Genomic DNA, 12,538 nt, shown 5'->3' on the forward strand with positions numbered 1-12,538 from the left:
ACTTTTGCCACATTCTATTTGTTCAGACAGTCACAGGCACAGCTGGTTCAAGGGGAGGGGAAATAGACTCCACACTTTTATTGGACAGTGGCAAGGTCCTGGAAGAGCACGTGGAACCAGACATATTGTTGTGGCTATTTTTGGAAAATACAGTCTTCCATAGATCCTTACCAGTTAGGGCATCCCATGATGTATTGTTAAGTAAACAAACAATAAAATCAGAAAAGGGTACATAATATAACTGTTTTTGTAAAACAGTTAATGGCAACTCCAATATGTATATATTTATGATTATATGAACAGGAAGAAGGCTACGTAAATGTAAACAGTAGGTAGTTAACTTCGGTTGAGGAGCTAGAAATAAGGCAGAGGTAAACAAGAAGAAAAAAGTATGCTTATATCTACCTACATACATACAAATATAAGAAAGTGCCAGTAGTAGCGATAAAAATTTGGAGAGTGGGGACTTCCCTGGTGGCGCAGTGGTTAAGAGTCCGCCTGCCAATGTGGGGCACACGGGGTTCGATCCGAGGTCGGGGAAGATCCCACATGCCGCGGAGCAACTAAGCCTGTGCGCCACAACTACTGAGCCTGCACTCTAGAGCCCGTGCTCTGCAACAAGAGAAGCCACCGCAATGAGAAGCCCGTGCACCACAACGAAGAGTAGCCCCCGCTCGCCGCAACTAGAGAAAGCCCGCACGCAGCAAGGAAGACCCAACACAGCCAAAAATAAATTAAAAAAAAAAATTGGAGAGTGGTCTTGGCAATGTTGAATGTGCATGTGGGTTCTGAAGAAAAAATTAGAACAGTGGAAAGGGCTGTGATATGGACCAGATGTCGTAAGTTTCACAGACAGCATTGTTTCGATGGAGCTCTTATAATTAAGTAAGATTGGGGAATTTCCAATTTTATTGCCTATGTTAACAGAAATAGGCAATAACAGACTTGAGTCAAAGTGATCACCCTGTTGTCATCAGGGAAGATAGTTTTGATTTTCTTGAAAAGGAAGTTTCTTCTCAGATTTTATATTTGCTCTATTATTTTAATAAGAATATTGTATTAGTGTAATCTTTGACCTATGAGGTCAATGTCTGAATAGTTACATCCACTTTATGGTTTCAAAACTTTTAAGTCTAACTAGTTATAAATGATAGTGGAAGGATTACTTTCTGATATCTAAATGTTGCATTCTCCTTGGAGCATCAGTATTGTTTTTTGTTTTTGTATACACTTCACTATGTGTGATTAAGTGATGTATCTGCACTTGTTAGCACTTATATGGTCATTGATTGTCCATACATTTCTTTCCTTCCTTTGCTTGCCTTTTTTTGGGTTTTCTCCTAATCACTAGTACTCTGAAGAGGCTGGGGCAAGGAAAAGAGTCTGAACATAAACCGAAGGACTGTTGCTTTGCACGGACTTCTTGTCTAAGGCTTGTTTGCATGAGGCTGAAATCAGCGTTGAAGTGTAAGTCAGCCAAGGAGTTCACTAACATTCCAGAACCACCTAGAATCAAAGTGACCAGTGACCTCTGAGATTGTGGGTGACTGTCTTCCCCTTAATCCTTTTAGCAATGGATTCTCTCCCCAATGGTAGCAATAATTCAGGATCGAGTATGATATATTTGAGGACCTTATTACAAGTTTACCACTAGGGGTCAGAAATTAGCCCATGAATCCTGCACAGTTTCACCAAGAGTATGCTAGCTGATAATGCTTTATGTATTTTTCCTTTGTTTCCTACTTACGACGAGTTTCAGAACACTAATCAGATAGCTTTGAGGTTTAAAGGGAACCCCTGTAACTTTTTTACACCAAACTTTAGTAACTGGATTACTTGGAGTCTTTACTCTAATCCACCCTCAATCATTAAATTTTTTTTTTGGCCTACTCATTATACACACTTACCATTGCAACATAAGAGTTCATTGTGGTAATATAAAGATTACAGATAAAATAAAAAATGAACTAGGTAGACGTCTAATAAGGATCTCAGCAGACCTCATCAATTTTTGTGCTCTAATTAGAAATTGTCAATTACATATATGTTTTCAGCTGTATCCTTTTGGCCAGATGCTACCAAATGAGATAATTTCCTGTTCAATAGCTATGCTGAGTTATGCATTAACTTAAATGATTGAGTTAATGTGTCATGGGTCATTTAAGACAGTGTTACTGTCTTTCAAATATCCTCTTGTTCAATGATGTCTCTCCTACTTTGGTTCCTCTTTGGTGTTTGGAAAAGGATTGAAACTAGGAAACAAATGATATGAAATATATATTTTACATGTTTACACTTGAGAGATTTAATTGTTTTTTGGAACTTGTTTGAGAATTCAGTTTTCATATTTCGGTGAACTCAGATTGGCATATTTTATTTAGTGGTGTCCAGTTTAATGATTTTATCAGTTATGTTGGGGTTTGGTAGAGGCGTTTTGATGTATTTGGCCAATCTTGCCGGGTTGCGTATTTAAAGGACTGAGCTTCCACTTTTCTCCGTCTGTCTTCTGCCCTTGGCTAAGCCCTCCAGAATGAAGTGCTAGAACATGTTATCATCGTCCTTGTTTGCTGTGGGCCTCTCCCTACTGCCAGAAACTAGGTAGGAAAATAGGATTCAAGCTGCAGGAGAAGGCTGCCAGCCCCCTTGGTGCGATGAGAGTGCCGTCTTGTACCTCACCTATTGCTGCCGTGATTGGTGTCCCTGCTACTTTTGCTCCCAGGGATAATGCTGGGTGCTAGTCCCCATGCAACATGGCCAGAGAAGCAGTTCAAGGCCGTCTGATGACGTTTGGGTTTAGCTTCGGATTATCGCCTAAGATGTGGCAGGTTTTGGGTTGTATTATGGGTTGAACTGTATTCTCCCAAAATTCATACTTCGAAGTTCTAACCCCCAGTATCTCACAATGTGATCACTGAGTTAAAATGGTGTCCTTTGGGTGGTCCCTAATCTAGTACACTGTGTCCTTATAAAAAGGTAAAGTTGGACACAGCGATATGCAAAGAGGGAATATAATACAAAGAAACACAGGGAGTAGAGGGCCATCTACAGCTAAGAAGAGCGGGGCCTGGAACAAACCCTTCCCTCACAGCCTCAGAAGAAATCGACCCTGCTGACCTTGATCTTGGACTTCTAGCCTCCAGACCAGTGAGACAATAAATTTCTGCTGTTTAAGCCACCCAGTCTGTGGTCCTTTGTTACGGCAGCCCTAGCAAACTAATATAGTGGGTTTAGATCAATTCAACTCAGCTGTGTTTGTTTAAGTCTCTGAGAGTGACCATTTCACTACAACCTTCCCAACAATATATATTGTAGTCTCCCAATATCCAGCACATGGCCTGTATTAATGTTTGATGACTAAATGAACAAAAGCTTATATTGAATCTATGATGTTTCAAAGCTAAGAACTTTTTTGTCTTTTTGCAAAAGCACCACCCAGTTTTCCCTGTAGGTATCTCTGGGAGTAGGTCCAGGTGACACTTCCCTGATGCTGTTTGCTCCCCCAACTCCCCATCCCATCAGCAGAGAACATCCCTTGCAATCAGGCCAACTTTCCCTTGAGCCCCTCATGTCCTCAGAGGGGCTGGTCTAGGAAACCTGTCTGTTATACCACCTCAGTAGGTTGCTCAGATCCTGGATGTGAGCAAATCCACAACCCAAAGTTGCAAAAGGAAGTTGACTGTCCTAACTCCTGGACCTCTCTGGAAGGTACCCTATGATGACAAAGAGTCCTTGCTTAGAATACAGCTAGATGAGGATTCGATGTGATCTCTGCCATGTTAGGTACTGTGGGGATATGGAATAGGAGGAAACACAATAGGACACATAATTGCTATACTACAAGGTAGCATTATGATAAATACTATGGGGAAGAGGCTATAGGGAAACATAAAGAAGTTTACTTTGACTGGGACAGCCTGGAAGGGGTTCATGGGAGATGGAGCACCTAAGCAGGGTTTTGTGGATGGAGATGGAGGTAAATGTGCTCTGTGCAAGGAGAAAATGTATACAAGGGCTCAAAGTGATGGTCAGGATATTCCCAACAACACCTTCCCTTGAAAAGTGAGCCTGAAAACAGGATGACATTCAGTGGGAAGGCATCAGTGTGAGTGGACCAATTAGTTATAATTAAATTGTGTCCTCACTGCATGGTGCCTGGGCTGGACTCCTGTTAAATGTTTTGAATATCATTCCTACTAGTAAACCAACAATATTTCTTTTTCTCTGTGTTGTAACTTCTTCCTCTCCTCTCCTTTCCTCCCTTCCCCTACCCTTTTCTTCTTTCTTTTTTTTTTTCCAGAACTGATTTCAAGAAATAGAAGGTACAGATTTGAACTTTTTACCCATAAACGTTCCTTGATTTACTTATGGTTATAAAAACAATAAAGCTTGTGAGAAAAACACTAAAAAAAAAAAAAAGAAAAAAGAATTTTAAAACTCTGTATTAATCCTATTCAACACAAAAAAACTGCTAGCATTTTGGTGATTTTCCTCTGCCAACTTTCTGCTTTGTATATAAATTAAATATTTAAATAGCTGAGATCATACCTTGCATATATTTTTGTATCCTGCGTTTTACAATGAAAGTTAAACCATGCATCTTTTCTTATGGTATTAAAGGTCATGATAATAGTTATGAACATACTCCGTAGTATGGATTACTGTAACATAATTTATTTTCCTGTTTTTGGACATTCATGCTGATCCAAGTTTTCATCATTAATAATGTATGTGATGAACATCTGTCTCCACTTCTGATTATTTCCAAAACTAGATTCCTTTGAATCTTTTGTTATCTCCTCTCTTCTTTGATTATATCATTGTTTATCATTCCAGGAGTGGAGAGTGTATAATTTCAACCAAAAAAACCCTCTCAAGGTGATTCTGATAGGCATACCTTACCTCTCCCCCAACTCCAGTTAAGAACTGCAGGATTACGGCAATGAAATCACTCCATGGTGTCTGAAGAAAATAGGATAATAGGAACATAATAAAGACCCCAATAACTGTGACATGTCTTTTTTCTTTTCCTTTTTTTTTTTTTTTTTTTTTTTTTTGCGGTACGCGGGCCTCATCACTCTTGTGGCCTCTCCCGTTGCAGAGCACAGGCTCCAGACGCGCAGGCTCAGTGGCCATGGCTCACGGGCCCAGCTGCTCCGCGGCATGTGGGATCTTCTTGGACCGAGGCACGAACCTGCGTCCCCTGTATCGGCAGGCGGACTCTCAACCACTGCGCCACCAGGGAAGCCCTGACATGTCTTTTTTCACGGAGTTAACTCTAATTATTCAAGCTCCCTGTGTTTGCCTCTAGACTTCGAAGTCAAAGCAGATGTCACCAACAGCCAGCTCTATTCTGCCTTCTAGAATTTTCCTCCAGCAGAGGAGGAGGAGACCTGGGACAGTGCCCTGAGGAAGCTCGATTTTGAAAACAGAATTTGCACAGTATTTTGAATTTGAGGTGTTTATGAAAGGAAACGGTTAACTGGGTTCTTTGTGGGATTTTAGGTGATCTGGTATCACGCAGCGAGAAGGAAGGGAGGAAAGAGGTAGTTCTTCCTTGCTTTGCTTTTTAAGACTTCTTGCTCAACTAGAGCACAGACTTAGTGTGAGGATATCTGATCTTTTAATATCAGACAAATTATTATCTGTCACCTGAGCCCTCATTTGTATTGTGTTCGATTCTGGGTCTCCTTAAGGCTGCTTCCAGTTCTATCATTTTGTCCCGCAGTCATCTTGCACCCAGGCCTTTTTTGGTAAGAGCCGGTCTTACTTTTGTAAATCATATGTAGCCTAGATATCTGTTGGGGTCACCCTGTCTTTTGAAATTCAAATAAAATTGCCACAACTAAATGTTTTTATTATGAAATGAGAGTAACTGAAAAGAGGCTGAGCATTTAACTTAAGCAACTTAAGAAAACAAAGAACAAAATAAATCAAAGAAAGTAACAGGAGGGTGACTTGTTTACTCATAAGTGAGTGCAGTGGAAAAGCAGTCTACCTTTCTGTTGCCTGTCCGTGTCAATACAAGTGAAATAGGTAAAATCAGAAATGAATGAATTAGAAAATAAAAATATAGCAGGAGTTGGTAAGTAAAACCAAAAGCTGTTCCTCAAGATATATAAATGCTATAGAGAGAAGTCTGGCAAGACTCACCAAGAAAAAGAAAAGAAAAAACAATTCAGATTTAGGCATGATACTCACAAATATGGAAGAGATAAAGGAATTACAAGAAAAATTAATGGTACCTGGTACTCGGGCAGCATGTGCATTTTTGGTAGATTTCAGTGATTATTAACAAAACACGGGCACACTTTATCATTGAAAAATCAATGAACAAACTTGATCTTTAACTACAATTTGTAACAAGGACAATGATCTAGCTCTCCAGATAACATAAAGTTGCCCAAGGCTGAAGAAAGTTTTTGAAAGGTTTGCACACAGGGTCACCCCTGATACTTGCTCAACATATAAGCTAAATATATAGGAAACAACCTTCCTTTGAATGTTAACGGCACATTTGCCTCAGATGGGATGACAGGTTTGTGCAGCTGCTGTTTGAGAGCCCTGCCTGTCAGGGCAAGACTCATAGTTGAAACATCTAATTCCTACCTTAGGCTCTTCTATTTGCTTCTTCTAACTTGTTGAGCTTTTGCAGCTGGTACTCCTATTTGATTTGTGTGTGGCACTCTGACTTTCTCATTTGCAGTCTTCAGTTTTCTGTCTGTCTTCATTTGCAGAGTTCCGTTTTACTGATCCAGGCAGGTGGCAAAAAGGTTAAGACCATTTATAAGGATTAGATGCATTCTGGAGCAGTTATTTATGGGACATATCAGATATTAAAACATTTTGGAAAACTCCTGTCATTAAGATGCAGCAAAATAATGGTAGCTAATGTTTATTGAAACTTCCTATGTTGCGAGGGATGTTTAAACACCTGGTATGTACTAACTCATTTAATCCTCACAAAGCCCTATGAAGTACAGATGCTAGTATTATCCCCATTTAATAGCTGAGGTAACCAAGGCACATAGAAGTTAAATAACTTTCCTGAGTTTACACAGCATAATCAGGATTTGAAATCAGGCAGGTTGGTACAAAGGATTGTACTCTTAACTATTACATTATTGCCATGTAATTTTGAAAGAATGATAAATCATAATTATAGGAAAATATTGTTTACATTTTGGAGTGGTAAATAGTCTAATCAATCTCAGAAATTAAAAACTTGAGCACAGCAAAAGTCACCATAAACAAAATTAAAAGACAACAGACATAGAGATATTTTTGTAAAATATATATAAATTATTGATATCTTTAATATATAAAGAATTTTCCTAAATCAATATGAAAACAATAAATAATTCAATAGAGAAAAATGGGCAGAGGATATAAATATACATTTCAGAGAAGAAATAGAAGTAACCAGTAAATATGTGAAAAGATGTTGAATCTCACTAATTATTTAGCATGATATCACTTTTCAGCTGACAAAAACTAAAGAGATTTATAATACCTAGTGTGGTGAGAGTATAAGCAAATAGGTGCTGTCATTCACCTCTGGCAGACTTCTCTGGAATGTAATTTGATAATACCTGCTACAATAAAAAATACATCTCTTCAGAAACCTTGCAAAGTCTCTTCCTGTCATTTATTCCACAGGAATACTTAACTGCTCATGCACAATTGCATTAAAGTGTTACATTGTTTTGTACAAGTACAGCACTTGCAATAGCAAAAAAGTCAATTTACATCAACATGGACTAAAATTAATTGTGGTACTTCCATATGATGGAATACTATGCTGTTATTAAAGGATGAGGTTAACCTATCTGAAAATATGTCCATGGCACATTGATTGGTTAAAATAAAACAGAACAAAAACATGTTGTGAAACAATATGTCAAGGATGACTATTTCTGGTGTAAAGAAAAATGATATGCAAAATATATGTAAACATGTCATTAAAACATGCTAATATATGCAAAATATTGGTTCTAAAAATCATTCCATATTGAATGGGAAACATAGCATTTATACCTATTTTTCTGGGAATTTGGGGAAGCTTATGCTTAATATAAGCTCTAATTTCTAGCTTCCACTGAATGAACAGCCTTTCAGTGTTTCGTTCTCTCTTGACCCCTTTCCCTTGATTTTCCAAAAAACCTGCTCACACCAGGCTATTGTGTATACAGGATTTTTACTGAGAATTTGGTGGTAACATTAGGGAATTACATTGTAGCAGAGCACACTAGGTGACTTAATATTAGTCATCTTTATTCTTAAAACTTCTTTAGCCAAATCTGTACCCCCATCCTCTCCCCCAAATAGTCATTGGTGGCCCTAACTTGTCACCATATTGCTAGCCCTGCCACGCCACCCCCCCACCGCCCTTCTTCAGCCTTCTGTTTTCTTTTGTGCCAGCCCCAAACCTCCGACTTTCTGTTCATGTATTCTGGATAGTAATTTTATGATATTGTTGTCACCCCTCTTCTAAAAGCATTTTTGTCAGTAGCTTATCTCATAAATTAATATATCAGGGACTTCCCTGGTGGCGCAGTGGTTAAGAATCCTCCTGCTAAGGCAGGGGACACGGGTTCGATCCCTGGTCTGGAAAGATCCCACATGCCACAGAGCAACTCAGCCCGTGTGCCACAACTACTGAGCCTGCATGCCATAACTACTGAAACCCATGTGCCTAGAGCCCATGCTCTGCAACAAGAGAAGCCACCACAATGAGAAGCTAGAGCACTGCAACGAAGAGTAGCCCCTGCTCGCCGCAACTAGAGAAAGCCCGCATGCAGCAACGAAGACCCAACACAGCCAAAAGTAAATTAATTAATTAAAAAAGAAATTAATGTATCAATTAGGATTAGGTTAGGTTGTGTGTGACAGAAAACTCAAAAACAATAGTGGGATGTGCAAGATAGGAGTCTATTTCTCTGTTTTGTGAAGATGGAACCCAGAGGTAGGCGCTCCAGGGCTGGTGTGGCAGTAACAGGCTCATCAGGGACCCAGCCTTCTCGTTCTTCCAAACTCAGCTCACAGCTTTCATTGATTTCGTGGTCCAGGTGGGCTGCTCAAACTTAAGCATCTAAGAAGGAAAGGACAAAAAGAGCACCCCTCTTCCTATATGTCCTAGCCTTCGTTTCAGCTGGCGGTTTCCCACACCTCAGTAACCAGAACAAAGCCACATAACTACATCCAGCTGAAAGGAAGGCTAGGACAGGTTGCCTTTATCTCGGGCTGTAGTGTGCTCAATTGAAAATTATTTTCTATTATTGAAGAGGGGGATTGAGGGGAATAACCAGCAGTCTCTGCCACATCTGGTAGTGTTTCCCTTGCACAAAAGGAAAGGCTTTTCAGGTACGAAAGAGTGTTCACTGTGGCTGGAACAGAACATGTAGTAAGGCATGGGACTAGAAAAGTAGGCAGGGGACATGTGAGGAAGGGCTTTGAAAGTCAAGCTGGGAAGTTTGAGTTTGGCAATAGGACGCCAAACATATTCTTATACTTAATATAAATTCTTCCAGGGATTTATACTGCCATACCTCATTTTATTGCACTTCATTTTATTGTGCTTCCCAGATACTGCATTTTTTTTACAAATTGAAGGTTTGTGGCAACCCCGCATCAAGCTAGCCTATCGGCGTCTTCATTGCTTCCTTCATGTGTCTGTGTCACATTTTGGTAATTCTAGCAATATTTCAAACTTTTCATTATTATTATATTTGTTACAGTGATCTGTGATCTTTGATGTTACTACTGTGACTTGATGAAGGCTTGGATGATGGTTAGTATTTTTTTAGCGAAAAAGTATTTTTAAATTAAGCTATGTACATTGGTTTTTTAGACATAAGGCTGCTGCACACTTAATAGACTACAGTATAGTGTAACTGCACTGGGAAACCAACAAATGTGTGTGACTAGCTTTATTGCAACATTCACTTTATTTTGGATTTCTGGAACCAAACCTGCAATATCTCCAAGGTATTCCTGTTTGTATGAGTTACTTCATTTTATATATATATATATATATATATATGTGTGTGTTTTTGTTTTTTTGTTTTTCAGTACGCGGGCCTCTCACTGTTGTGGCCTCTCCCGTTGCGGAGCAGAGGCTCCGGACGCGCAGGCTCAGCGGCCATGGCTCACGGGCCTAGTCGCTCACGCGGCACATGGGATCTTCCCGGACCAGGGCATGAACCCGCGTCCCCTGCATCTGCAGGCGGACTCTCAACCACTGCGCCACCAGGGAAGCCCCATTTTATATTTTTTAATGTAAAGGTTATAACATATGAGTCCCAGTATTTAGAAAACAGGGGAATGGATAAAAACAATCTATGGGCAATTCTATCCCCCTAAGACAATTCCTGTTAGTGGTTTGGGTTTGTTTCTTCACAGTCTTTGAAAACATTGTTGTAATCATAGTGCATGTACAATCCCAAGTCCTGTTTTTCCTTTTCTTACCCACATAATCTTACATCATGTGGCCACATGATCTTCCTACATATTATTTTTAAATAACTGTATAATATCACAGTAAAATAATCTACCTAACCATTTCTTTTTATTTTCAGCTTTATTGAGACATATATGACAAATAATATTGTGTATACTTAACCATTTCTTTATGACATTCTACACTGTTAGCCATTTAGGTTGGGTATCGGCTAATTTTTTTTTTTTTGCTAAATTTTTTCAATTTCAATTAAAAAAATTTTTTTTTGGCTGTGTTGGGTCTTCATTGCTGTGCACAGGCTTTCTCTAGTTGCAGCGAGCAGGGGCTACTCTTCGTTGCAGTGCGTGGGCTTCTCATTGCGGTGGCTTCTCTTGTTGAGGAGCATGGGCTCTAGGCGTGCAGGCTTCAGTAGTTGTGGCACGTGGACTCAGTAGTTGTGGCTCATGGGCTCTAGAGCACAGGCTTAGTAGTTGTGGTGCACAGGCTTAGTTGCTCCATGGCATGTGGGATCTTCCCAGACCAGGGCTCGAACCCGTGTCCCCTGCATTGGCAGGCGGATTCTTAACCACTGTGCCACCAGGGAAGCCCCAATTTCAAATTTTTTTGTTTCAATTTTTTTCAATTTCAAATTTTTGTTATATGTTACTACATCGTTAGAAGACATTCAGTTGCAAGTATTAGAATAACGAACTGTGGCTTAGATAATACCTGCATTTTATTATCTCACATAATAAAAATTAAGAGGTGGAGAGTGGGTCAACAGTGTTCTGGCTCTGTGCCTCTGCAGGCTTCTGGGCTTTCCCGTGTGTCCTGAGATGACCACTTTAGTCGTCAGAACGTCACATTCTCATATGACAACAGTCAAAGCATGAAAGGAAGGCAGGTGTTTTTTGACGTCTCTCACTGATCTACCCGGTGAAGAATACCTTTCCCAGGAACACCCAAGAAGACTTTCCTGAATATTTCATTGAGTGGAACTGGGTCACATGGCTACCCATAGCTGCAAGGGAAGCTGGAGAGCCGGGAACCAGAAGAGTCTCTTTCACTACCTTAGACTGGACATCATGATTCATTCCCTGATTTGGGACACTTTGCCCATCACCAGAGAGAGATTCTTTTTAGCAAGGAAGAAGAAATGACTTTGGGGAAGGTAGACATTCAAGTTAACAGTTAAACATTGGGACTTACTGCAGACACAAAGAAAACCACAGAAATGGTTTTTCAGGTTAAGTTCTCAAAAACCTGCCCTATATTGCTACATGCGCTAGAAGAGAGAACCAGATCTTCAGAATATGGCACTGTGATTTCACATTACTTTTTTAAAAATTGAAACCACACATACCTTTTTTTTAAAATAAAAAGTTCCCAGCAAACCAAAAAACTGAAGCGAAACCACATGCATTAGAGAATCACTGACGAGAATAAACTGTATGTTTAGAGCACTTTATTAAAAATAGCTGGTAATGTTTGTTTGACTGATTATAGAGTTAATCCTTACTGATAGCTAAACATTTGCAGAATACAAAAAATCAGAGAAAAATAAATGAAAAATCATCTCCAATTTCACCATTCAGAGATAATCACCATTACTGTTTGATATAATTACTTTTAGTCTTTCAGACATGAATAATTTTTTTCATATAAAATTAGGATTTTATTGTACAGATCCTTTATTTTTGTATCTTATTCTTTATACTAATAAATCTATGACCATTTAAAAATAACGGATTTTCTGCATTTTTTGCATGTCTCTCTTCAGTGTGTATCTCTTATCATGTTTTAATGAATCAGTTGGGAAAAGTAATTTGTTTTCTGCAGGGAAAATGCTATAGAGGTAAATTGATCTAGAGAGTTCTCTCACTAACTGGCTATGTGGCCTTATATAAGTTGCTTAACCTTTTTAAGTTTCAGTTTTCTCATTTATAAAATGAGGTTGCTGAGAATAATAATAATACTTGTTTTGCTATTTTACAGTGATCTTGTGAGGACCAAATACACGAATATACATAAAAGTACTTTGTAAGTTGTAAATTGAATCTGAAACATAAAAATTCAAAGTTAGAAGAAAACTTAGTATTTTAA

Source organism: Delphinapterus leucas, chromosome 5 (genome assembly GCF_059928025.1).
Source record: "Delphinapterus leucas isolate spDelLeu-1000000601 "Yukka" chromosome 5, BTC_Dleu_Yukka2, whole genome shotgun sequence".
Classification (NCBI taxonomy): domain Eukaryota; kingdom Metazoa; phylum Chordata; class Mammalia; order Artiodactyla; family Monodontidae; genus Delphinapterus; species Delphinapterus leucas.